This window comes from Etheostoma spectabile, unplaced genomic scaffold (genome assembly GCF_008692095.1).
Source record: "Etheostoma spectabile isolate EspeVRDwgs_2016 unplaced genomic scaffold, UIUC_Espe_1.0 scaffold00569595, whole genome shotgun sequence".
Lineage (NCBI taxonomy): Eukaryota > Metazoa > Chordata > Actinopteri > Perciformes > Percidae > Etheostoma > Etheostoma spectabile.
The window spans coordinates 1-12752 of record NW_022605209.1 but is presented as its reverse complement, the minus strand read 5'-3'; the positions used below and the strand labels follow the sequence as shown (position 1 = coordinate 12752).

The 12752-nt window shown below is 41.8% G+C and overlaps 1 pseudogene; it reads right to left on the bottom strand.

Annotated features, from left to right (window-relative positions):
- Positions 1 to 257: 257 nt before the first annotated feature.
- On the bottom strand, positions 258 to 12679 carry LOC116685148 (dynein heavy chain 3, axonemal-like; annotated as a pseudogene).
- Positions 12680 to 12752: the final 73 nt, after the last annotated feature.

Sequence of the window (12752 nt, the reverse complement as noted above, 5' to 3'; positions counted from 1 at the left end):
TTATGAGCTTACACCCCTTGACTAGTATAAGTATGAAACACATACATTCTTCACATCCATACAATGTATCTTCTGTTTACTGTGTAGCTCACAGCTAGTGTATGTTAATAACTTGGGGTTTTAGTTTCAAACTTTAGCAGCCAATTTCCAAATCATCAGAGAAAACAAAAAATCATGCTAGATATACTAAAATATTACCTTAAGATTTCATTGTCAAAAAAGAGAGAGATTTGATTGTGGCCAAGCTTTAAACCTTTACAGGTTTCAGTTTACACCTGTGTTACTTTGGCATACAAACACAGACATTTCCTTTGGCATATACAGTACATATTAGTTTAAAATATTGATGCTAGTTTTTAGTCATCCAGCTGGCAGAGGCACGCCACCCCACGGTTAATCCAGTGTTTCTGTGGCTTGTCAGAGGGCAGCTCGATGGACAGGACGTAGTTAGTTGGTGGAGTGGCCAGTGGTGGACAAGGTGCCTCTGCGGGCGCTGGTTTTGTAAACAGGACAAATGTAGATGTTTTCATGTTTAAACATAGCCATTTCCCCTGGTTTCAGCTTGATGATGGCAAAGAATCAAAGAGGATCTGGGGAGGGACTCTCCAATGACCATGTTCTCTCTGTCCAGCGCGCCCCCTCCATGTAAAGACCCTTAACATAGGCCCCGTCCTCTGGTTTCTCATCAATATGGGTCTCATTTTGGTGACCTGAAACACAACTCAGAGCATGAATATCCACCCTAAATACATCCCTGTTAATATGAAACTCATATGATTGAATATGAACTGAAACACTGAGAAAAGTTGGCAAAATAATTACATGCCTCAAATTCAAAGCCAATGAAGTCTATGGGGATAGTGTACTTCCTGGCAAAATTCTGAGCCACTCCAGTGAGAAATGACTGGGTGAAGTAGAAGCCAGAGACCAGAAGACTGTAGGTGGGCCGGTATCTATCCAATCCTGTTAAACAAATATCCAAGCATATGCATTAGTATATATATCTTTTTTTAAATGCTATGTAATCTATTCTCTATACAACCAATGTTGCTTTACTACAATCCAATGTTATAGATCAGTTTTTAAAATGATATTCACTTTGCATAGTCAAACAATTCCCTGACTGTACAAATGCATTTGGACTTGAACTACTATGTGCTTCATTATCTTGACAGTCATATTACAATGTTACCTCCGCTCAAGGACTGTACAACCTATAACAATTATAATTCTTACTTGTAGGAACTTCAGCCTGGCCAAGAGATCAGTCACGTAGCTACCCATTGGCTTGAGAGAGGGGTATGACTTGGCTGCCCACATAGCGGGCAGTTTGCCCACCAGCATACTGTTGAAAACATTCTCAAGTTCAGCAGACATAACTATCTGGCCCTTCAAAGCTTTGCGGAGGTTAACCAAGCTGACGCGCACCACATGAGTGGAGTCTGTCGAGAGGGGAAAATAATGTTGTCAAGCATTAGTTGTAAGGGATGCCATCAGTGTGCCCTACACACACTGATCAATGATCATGAGTTATTGGTAAATAAGGTTTGTCTTTTCTAATATGAAAATAATTGCCTAGCAGCCCAAGTTGTTAATACCTGTAAAACGGATGATTTCCGCCTCAAAACCGTATTCATGGACTCCTCATACATGACCGGGTATTATCTATCACCATTTGTATGTGTGAAGTCTGCTGAAGCTTAGACAAGATGTCTTCTGCAAGCTCATCTACTACCTCCTGCAAAACAGGTGACAAACACAGTAGCTTGAATATAAGACAACAAGTTTGCATGTAATGTTCCTCAGGGAAATAAGTGTAAACCGAGAGGGTGAAATTAAAGGATTCAGACAATAGGCAGTGCAAACCTGAGGAGACTTGGCCCCGCCGCCTGTCTGCCTGGGCAGAGTCAGCAGAACTCCATCCAAGAGCTGATTGGTCTCTTGATTATCCTTTGTGATGTCAGCGTTGCTATGAAGTCCAAACACACAAGGATCGGCACAAATTGGAAGACTGCGAATGTAGTTAACATACGTCTGGAATAAGAAAATAATTTATCAGATAGGATGATTCAATTTATGTCACATGATTCATGAGTGATATAATGGATATGTCAGTCTTGTGCTGTAGCACTAATTAGGAATTGACCTTTGTTCTGACAGTACCTGATAGGGGCCATGAGCTGGGACTAATACAGATCTCCCTCACACAGGTGGTAGCCCTCCTGCTCTATCAGGTCCCAACTGTAGAAGATGGACAGAAGTGACAACAGCAGACGCCTGTCTTTGTCGTCTGTCACCCTGCCACCATAGTTGCACTCACCTGAGAAAGTTTATTATTAAAACAAAAGCAAAAGTTGGAAGTGCAAGCACAATGATTTGATGTTAATTGAGAGGTTTTGTCAAGTTTGTTTAGTTATTATATTAATGACGTGTTACTATAGACACATTTTATATGTGCAAAGAGAGAGGGGGAGATTTGTGATAAAGGCTATTCATAAAAAAAAAAAAAAGACCTGCTCAGGGGTTAAGGTTATCTACAGGTTATCTCAGCCTGTGATTTAAGGTTGACCTACTTTCTCAAAAATATCACCTCAGAGTTAAGTAATGCCCTACTGTGTTAACAACTGTTGCATTTTCACCTGTAAGGTATGTGAGTGCCTCCAGTGGAACCTCATCATACTCATCAAGGAACATCTGGATCTGTCTCATACTGATCCTGAGGTCAGACTCATTGAATTCATAAGGAATATTCCAACCTTAGTGAAAATGGGACAGCAACAAGATTTTTTTACAATCAGAATACTGTACAATAAAAATATTAATAACCAGGAAAATAAATCAAAATGGAAATCTTACTTTACAACGATCCAGGGTAAAAAAATTAAAATAAAAAAATCATCACACGGGTCAAACTGTAAACTACAGCTAATATTCCTCACCCAGAGGTCCAAAGTTCTCCTTTCCTGTACTAGGGCGTGGAAGAAGGAGGCCAAATAGGAACTTCTGCCAAGTGACCTGTTTCTTGGAGCTGTCAAAGAAGTCAGGGTCAGAGATGGGGTGACTCAGGTAAGAGCGCAACAGGTTGGCTCTTATTCCTTTAGGAGGCTCATTGGTCATCTTCAGCCCATTCTGCAGGATACTGACTGGGAACTTGTCAGATGGATAACTTGTTAACCACAATCTACGGGAGAAGAAAAGATTCTTGCCTTTATTGGTTTCTTCAGACAAGAACACGTTTCAGTTAAACTCACTGTGTAGTCTGTTACCTAAAGCTAGGATGCGTGTTCTCTGGGGTGATGGTTTCCTCACAGATCCTGTCCAGAGCAGGCATCCAGCTGGTGGCCAGGTGGCAGTTCTGCAGGACCACCCAGGTGCCATCTTTGATGGCTTTGTTAATCATATGTGCTGCAATGGGTCCTTGTCCCTGTCCAAGAGAAATGGTTTGGGTCTTACTGCCCCCCATGTCGAGGTCATCAGCAAACTTCAGCAGACCTGAAGAAACAATGCAATACTCTATTAAGGACTTTTGGCACCCAGACATAAAATCAAGAGCCACTTTTGAACCAAGTTTCCTTCTGTATTTAATTATATATAACAGTGTGAATAATGGTTTGATGTGTGTAAAAGTGTAGAAAAGGTCACAAGTCTTTGATTAATCACCTGCCGTTGGATCAGACCCTGGTGACAGCACAAAAATGAGAGGAGAACAGCAGTTGGAGTCTTTTAACTCCCTGCCAGGTCAAAGGTGGGTGGTTCAACGTAAGCCTGTCCCATGTTATTCACGATGAATCCTGCACTGCTGGAACCAATTTATCTGGCCTGAAGCACCTAATTACTACCATTGTCACCCTTCCAAGGTATCCACTGGTCAGGTAACTGGTCCTCATGTGGCTTTCCTGAATCATAGAGCTTCTTCCATTTTGAGACGTTGTCTCTGACATGTTCAAAAAAACCATCCAGGTTTGGAAGTTTGGACGCCCTGACAACTTCAGACCAAGATTTTTCAGACAGCCAATCTGGAGCAGGGTTTGGGTAAGGGTTATCTAAAGCAATGCCACCTGTTAAAAGGAAGCGCCAGACTTGGTCGTCAACGTGGCCCTTACCCTGCATGATTCCTACAGTGAGCAGCAGGGAGAAAAGCAACTTATCCTTCTCAAAAAGGGAGCGGCACATTATTGTAGATGCTGAGGGTAAAGTGCTCAACAATGTTGTTGATCCTTTCAGTTACATCGTCGCTCTTTAAGCTCTGGGCAATGGAATACAGGTAGAGGTTGATGAACCAGGTCAGGGAGAGTACTGGTACTCAATGTTTGCTAATTCTGAGATACAGAAAAATAAAATGGAGGAGTGCTCAGCCACAGGACGGTAACCCATGCGAGTGTCATCAATTTCTTTCTCTGTGACACTGGCAACTTTTTGCTTTTCTGAGATCTCCTCAGAGAGGATTTTGGAGGATGACAAGATCTTAATGGCGGTCTCATCTTCTAGGATGTTCCCCTCTGAGGAGGAGAGCACTTTTAAGATCTTATCCTCGATTTCCTTCAGCTGCTTGTTGTTGGCAGCACTCTCTAGAATTAGCTGGTTCTTCTTCTCTTCCAGCTCAGGTTTTTCTTTGGCTGCTACAATCCCTAAAAGCTGGTCCTGTAGGCCTTGTGGGTGATCATGAAGTTCAGCAGACAGACTTTGACAGCCCCTCTGGGAGGTAGTGGGGGTTCCTCAGCCCAGTGGTCATGTAGAACAAGAAGTCTTTAGAATATTCCACAATATTATCCCCTATTTTCATGTACTCAACCCCTGCTGTTAAAGGTCTGCTTCAGCAACACAGGTTCAAGTACCGGATCAAGCTCCTCTCCAATGTTCTCCAAAAGAACTGGGGTTCCGAACTGGATGCAGTTTTCCAAAATTCTCACATAGTTTCCATCAGATAGTTTGATAACAGCAAGTTTATTGCCCTTCTCCATGTTCTTCACCCACTTATTGGCTTGGCCTTGAGGGTCAATCATTAGCGGCCATCGACGGGAGTAAACACAATGATACCATTGTCTGTGGAGAAGGAGTCCACTGGCAGTCCAGCAATCTGCCATGCCCTGATGGACACCTGGTTACCTAGAGTGTTACTGAGGGTTAAGACCTCAGAGGAGGGGATATTCCTCTTCTGGCACAGGATGTGCCACAGCTCCTGGCACTCCATTCGGTAGTCTACTGTGAATGCACCAAGGTAAGATACAGTCCCGAAGAGAGGAGTATGTCACCTGTCAGGTTGGTGTATCTGCAGAAGGAGAGATAGTACCAATCTGATTAATATCAAAGTCCAGGAAGACCACACATCATGATTAACAGTTAATACATTATAATAGGTTTTAGGTTTGTTTTGATACCTAACCCTGAGAAGCCTTGCGGCCTCGGTCCACCTGTCCTCTCTCCCCACCCAGTCCTCCAATCAGCTTCTCTGCCCGGATCAGCTTCTGAGAACACAATTCAATGTTGTCCTCCAGGTCTTTCTTCTTGGCAATCATGGCCGCCCAGTCATCATTTAGGCTCTGCATCTGTCTACAACTTTTTTTAGCTCAGCTTTTTTACAGTCAGCATTTCCATCTGTACAGCCAGCTCATCCTCAGCCAGCTTCAGTCTCTCCTTCTTGGGGCTACCACTTTGGCTACACGCTCATACACTTCCATTGCTCGTACCCATTACAGAGACCCTCACAAGCCGAGGAGACATTTTGATGATGGAGGGCTGGAACTCGGGGTTGTCGATAAACTTGTCTCGGATTTTCTTGATGTACGGAGCAGGAATGTTGTCTCTGTCGTAGGCTTTGAGGCTTTCCAAAAACTTCAAGTCTCCAAGAAGTTTCTTTGAGGGGCCCCAGTAGTCTCAATCATCTTACCGCACAAATATTTATCGGAAACAGCAATGCTGTTATCATATTTTACAATGAGCTAAATATGTATATATATATGCAATATAAACTTTTGTCATTAAGAATGAATGATGCCATATGAAAATAATCTTTAAAGCTGTGATCTTACCTGAGCCACCCGGATCAGGCTTCCTCTCAGGTTTGATGCCCTTCATGATACAGATGGACTCCATGACTAGCTTGACCAGACCTGGTGGGTTCTGCATAGACTTAACTACCGTAATGTCTGCAGGTTTTAAGGTGTCCAAGGCTGACAGAGCAGCCTCCAATGCAGGCATTGCTTCTGCCAAGTCTCCTCACACTCTTCCTGAAAGACAAACAATTCTTGTCTAAATACGTAAATGGATGCAAACCAAAAAACTGCACTTCTTGAAAACAATTAAAAATATTTGAAAACTAAATAAACTATGACATTTTTGCACTGACAAAATTAATCACTACTGTTAATATATCTGTATCCTTAATGGCCTGGGCTGCAGCTGCTGCGTCATTTGCCACTTTTCATCAGCAGACACAAGTTCCTTCTTAGCATCCACCTCCACTGTTTCCGCCTCTATCTTAACCATCATCTTATCTGTTTTCAGCTGAGGTCTGGATGAGCTCTGGCTGCAAGGCAGTTCCTCCTGCATCACTGCATCACACCTGTGGACATAGTATGAGGTGTCAATATCCTTCATTTGGTCAGAAAACAAGTGAAATTCAAAGTAATATTGTTTGCCAGGGTGCAAAACCTGAGATGCAGCAAACTCCAGTTTCTGGAGACCAATGATATAGCGGTTCCTCGCAGTATCCACTTCATTCCTCTTGGCATTGAGCAGAGCCTGATGAAGGGAGGATGATTCAAGGTAGGAGGTGGGCGTGACATAGTTGTGTCTCCTCAGTCTGGAGAAATACCTTTCAGATATATTTTTGACACTTGTCTGAAAGGTCTTGAACATCTCACCACCCTGAGATCACAGAAAAAACAACCTAAATGGGCATACTACACTGTGATCGATGCAAATTAAGTATATACACAGTAAAGCAGTAGAATTAGTACACCCTTCTTATGTCCTTACTCCAGTCTGATGTTACTTTCCATTTCCACATCCTCTAGGAATTTGTGGGCCACCATCTCCAGAGCATCATTTGGCCAAGCATGGAACCAGTCAATGTGCAGCAGTTGATAAGGAGGGAAACATCCTAAGACGGTTCCTAATGCATCACCGATAGGACTCATGGCTGTTGAATGCAACAAATTCCAGTTACTTACTAAAACTTCATTCAAAAAACAAAAAAGGACAGGTAAGTGCCTACCTAGCACAATGTGAAGGTTAGCCTTCACACGGTCAATGAAGAAGTTGTACATTGAGAGCGGAGTGGCATCAATCTTTTTGCCCCAAGCCGGGCTATTCCCTGCCCTTTCTCTATGATGTCAGCACGTTCGTCGGCAGCAAAAATGTTTGGCACCTCACCAGTTTAGCAGCATGTTGATTCTTCTAACATAGCCTCATCCTTAATTTGGCTGTCATTAAACAGGAAAACCAGGTTCTTTCCCTCGATGCCTGCTTTAAGCATAATCCGCTTCAGGTCATCACGCCAGTCTGACATGCTGTAGTCTTGGTCAACTCAATCTGGAACAGGACATAATCGTTGATATAGGTGCCCAGCTTAGTGTGGTGCTCTGACGCCCTGAACCGCCAATGCCGACAAGCAGAAGGTGACCATTGTCTTGTTTTAGCACACGGCAGATGCGGGAAACGTGCTCAATGGCAAATTTGAACATTACAAGGGACATTGGTGCCTTGCGTGCAGTTGTTTGTATTCGTTCAGGTAGACTCCATCACTTCTTGTAAGGCACACAAGTCTGTAATTTCATCGTAGGCCTTAACATCCCGAATCAGGCTTGCCATAGTCTCCGAACACACAAGCTGCGGAATGCTCCTCGTCCACTACATTGCCATCTGGGCTTAGATGGCTCAGGAGCTAGACAACAAAAGTAGAGATTTAGGATTACCACAGTGTACAGTTTTGAATCTAGATCTAACACACACTACAAAGCAGCAGCTTCTTTTCACTGTTTGTTTGGTATATTATTATTTAATAATCAGAAACGGTATATCACTGAAAAACCCAGTGACACATTTATACAGCTTTTCTCCTCCACACCAGCCCTCTCTGGGGCTATCAGTCAGTGAGCTTTGTAGATAATTTCAACTGTAAAATCAAATGTTATTGATGCCATTGCTCCCACTAAGGTCAAAGTTGTATCTGGTAAGAAAAGATCTCCATGGAGAAATGTCCTACTGGTTGAGACAGAAAAAAGAGAGAGTGTAGGAAAGCTGAACGAAGGTGGCGAAAAACAAATCTCCTGGTCCATTATAACTCCTATAAAGAGAGACTTCGCTTTATAATTTGGAACTGAGGAATGCAAGAAGGTCCTTTTTCTCTGATATTATCTCTAGAAACAATATATATTCCGTGCTTTGTTTGCTACTGTTGATAGGTTAACAAACCCTCCAGTACCATAGCATCTGACTTTTATCTACCAAGGCCTGCAATGACTTTGCCTCCTTCTTCAAAGACAAAATTCAAAAGATTAGACAAACAGTCAGTGCCTCCATATCAAGTCCAGGAATGTGTTTGTCACAGTGTTCAAGCAAAAAAATAGTTCCAATATGACAGAATTTCACACGATCAACCATACAAACCTGGAGGACATTATTCAACATCTGAAAACCTCGACCTGTTGCCTTGAGGTGTTCTACAACGGGACTTTTCAAAAATGTTTCCAAGTGTTGACTTCTGATCTTCTACAGATGTGACACATCTCTTCTTTCAGGTATCTTCCCACAGGCCCTGAAAACTGCAGTAATCAAGCCACTCTTAAAAAAGAACAACCTAGACAAGTCACTAATGAGAACACTATAGGCCAATATCAAACCTTCCGTTTTTTAAGTAAAATCATTGAAAAGTAGTCTTTCAACAACTCAACCATTTCTTGTCACTAGCAAACAGTTTTGATACCTTTCAGTCGGGTTTCCGACCACACCACAGCACTGAAACGGCTCTTGTCAAAGTCTTTATGACATCCACCTTACCACAGATAATGGCAAAATTTCAATCTTAGTATTACTTGATCTCAGTGCTGCATTTGACACGGTCGACCACGATATACTACTAGACCGATTGGGAAAACTGCGTTGGCCTTTCTGGCTCAGTACTAAACTGGTTTGAATCCTACCTAAAGAATAGGGATTACTTGTGTCTATAGGTAATTATGCATCTGAGCGTACAAATATGACGTGCGGAGTTCCGCAAGGCTCCATTCTGGGGCCTCTTCTGTTTAACATCTACATGCTTCCACTGGCTCAGATTATGGAGAAAAACAAAATAAGTTACCATATTATGCGACGGGACACACAAATTACATAACCTTATCGCCAGGGGGACTATAGTCCCAATACAAAAACTGACTAAGTGCATCGAACAAATTAACGGCTGGATGTGCCAGAACTTTCTGAAATTTAATGAAGGAAAAACTGAGGTGGTTGTTTTGGAGCAAGAGAGGAACGATTAAAAGTCTGCGCTCCAGCTTCAAACAACAATGTTAAAAACAACAGACAAAGCCAGAAATCTTGGTGTAGTCATGGACTCAGACCTGAACTTTAACAGCCACATTAAGACAATTACAAAGTCAGCCTACTATCACCTTAAGAATATATCAAGGTTAAAGTACTTATGTGTCAACAGGATTTGGAAAAACTTGTCCATGCCTTTATCTTCAGTAGACTTGACTACTGTAACGGGTCTTTACAGGTCTCCCTAAAAATCAATCAACAGTGCAGCTGATTCAGAACGCTGCTGCTCGACGAGTCCTCACTAAGCCAAGAGAGGATCACATCACTCCAGTCTGAAGTCTTTACACTGGCTTCCTGTGTCAAAACAAAGATTGATTTCAAGTACTCTTGCGAGTTTATAAATCACTTAACGGTTTAGGTCCAAAATATATTGCTGATCTGCTACTACACTATGAACCACCCAGACCTCTCAGGTCATCTGGGACAGGTCTGCTTTCTGTCCCAGAGTCAGAACTAAACAGGGTGAAGCAGCTTTCATTTTTTTTATGCTCCTCATATCTGGAATAAACTCCAGAAACTGTAGATCCGCTGCTACTCTCATGTTCTTTTAAATCAAGCTGAAGACCTTTCTATTTGATGCTGCCTTTCGTTAAATGACTAATCATTTCTTAAATTTCTTATGCTGCACTGTAAATTTTATTCTTGGTTTATGTTTCTCTTGTTTTTAACTTCTATTCATGTGTTTTACCGGTTTTAATGCTTGTGATTTTTAACTGTTTTTTTTACTGGTTATCTGTTAACTGATTTTGTGTAAAGCACTTTGAATTGCCTTGTTGCTGAATGTGCTATACAAATACAGCTGCCTTGCCTTGCCTATGTTAGAGTGACTTGGACATTTTTAGATTTGTACTTCCCGCTAGCACTTGGATGCAGAAGCAGATATTGAATGACAAAACGATCTAACATCAGATAAACCTTTTAAATTGATTTTTGACCTAAATCTACTGAAGTGATCTTTTTTGCAAATAGCTTTTTATCCACATAAAAATAAATAAAGTTTTTTTGGTTTAAAGACAGGACTATATAAACTATTGTTTTGACTTTACTATAATAATAATGTTGAGTCTGTGTGTGTTGACACTAATCAAACATACCTTTTCACATTCAGCTTAAAGAAGTTTGAGGTTCTCTCTTTGACGCATGCCAAAGAATGTCTCCCTGTCTTCGTTGTCAAGAGTCGGTCATAGAAAACCCGGTAGATCTCATGGATCCCAAGCGAATCAGTGTTTTTTCCTCTGACATAAACAGCCAACATTCATGGAGTACATCACTTCAGAACAATTAACCAATTAACCAAACATTTCACTATCGTCTTCACTCTTACCTGCATGTGTTGTATGTGGAGCCAGGAGCAGCACACCCCGTATTACTCGAGCAAAGTCCCGCAGGTTGAAAATGTAGTAGTGGGACTTAGACGGCGTGGGGGTGGAAGCCTGTCCATGGTATCATATGACTGCCATGGTGGCCTGGACATGATTCTTGCATAGCCTTGGGCATAAGACAAAAAACAGTATGTCTTTCTGACAAAGATAATTTATATAATGCTTACCACTGTGTGACATTCTAACATATTTGACAAGTTACCTGTAGAAAGAGGCATCAAGCCCTTGTTGAAGTGCAGCAGTGATGGAGCTGAATATTCTTGGTCATGGTTTCAACATCAAAGGAATCAATTGAGATGACATTCAGTGACGTGTAAAGCGGCCTAGCATTCAAAAAAACGTGTCAGTTTCATCTGGGGTTTTCTTTTGATGAAATTACTATCATTAAATAAATAATTTTTCCAAAATACCTGTAATGTCATTTTTCCCACCACCAGGAGGACCCCTTGCAGACATAAACAGCACGTCCTCTATGTTTATATTCTGGAGGTGTTCGGCCTTGTCATACCAGTGACGATGGTCATCCACTGCCTTAACAACTCGATTGGGGGTTGGGACCGTAGATTTCTTTAGCTGGCATGTTCAGATCATCTATGTAGAAGAGATAACAATCAATTTTTATGTGAAAAGTGAATGACTATCGACACTCATTGATCCAATTTTAGTCCAACAGTATGGATTATGTTGTATTTGTGTCTATTTTTACCAACATAGATGATACACTTCTTTCCTACAGGAGGTCCAAATACGCCCTTCCTTCTTCGGTCCAGCTTGCCATGATGATGTCTTGGGTCGGATTTGCTGAGGTTCGAGCTGAGAAGTTGTACAGTTTGGGTGTACCGCTCTTTAGGCAGCTGTATCAAGAAGCTTTTGTTGATGACAGATTTGCCAGTGCCAGTGGGCCCCAACAAACAACATAGCTATTCATGGTGCCAGGTAGGTACGCAGGAAAAAAAGCTGACGTGCTGTCTCCATGGTTGGGATAATGAGGTCTGACACCTGGCAAGGAAAAGCATAGTTTCAGCAACATGGACATTTACAGTGACATCTTTAGCAGCAGTAGTACCTCTGTCGCATTAACACACGCACATTAGCTCCAACTGGAATGGACGTTTTTCATTTGTAATGGAATCAGTCCATATATTCCATTGTCTCCCTTGTCCTCCTATGAAAGTAGTAGTCGTAGACTGAGCTGCAAAATAAGTAAACATGAGGAATTTTTAATGTTAAACAGGAGGTTTTAATTACTATAGTAACTGCATATGAAAACATTTTGTAACCTCTCTCAGGGAAGAGTTGTTCTTTTTGAGGTTGATACTCTTAGGCCTTTAGGAGGGTGCTCATTGTCCATGCCCCTGATCAGATTTCGGTAGAAGAGACATCATAAACTTCAGGACGACTTTTCCAGCGATGGTCCCACCACAGTCCATACAACAGCAAATATAAACAAAGCCTGCAGCCATATGGTTATCTGCTGGCCAGACATCTGAGTACCATCAGCATCAGCTCCGCAGGCAGAAATTTCATCTGGGTATAGACAAGCCAATTAACACACCACAGACCCACAGACACACACAGTGCTAAAAAGAAATGTGGATTAAATTATAATGAATGTCATTCTTACTAACCCATAAGGCAGGTGTACAACGTCATTAGACTGGAGGCCAAGTGAATGGGAGATGTTTTGAACCACAAAGCGACACCTCTGTCTATAAAGTCCAGACATGGCTGAACTAGCCAATCAAACAGGTCCACATCTGCAAAAAAAAAGATCAAAGAAGCAGGTATAAGACACATCATATGACAACCTTTAAGAACATAAAAATAAAA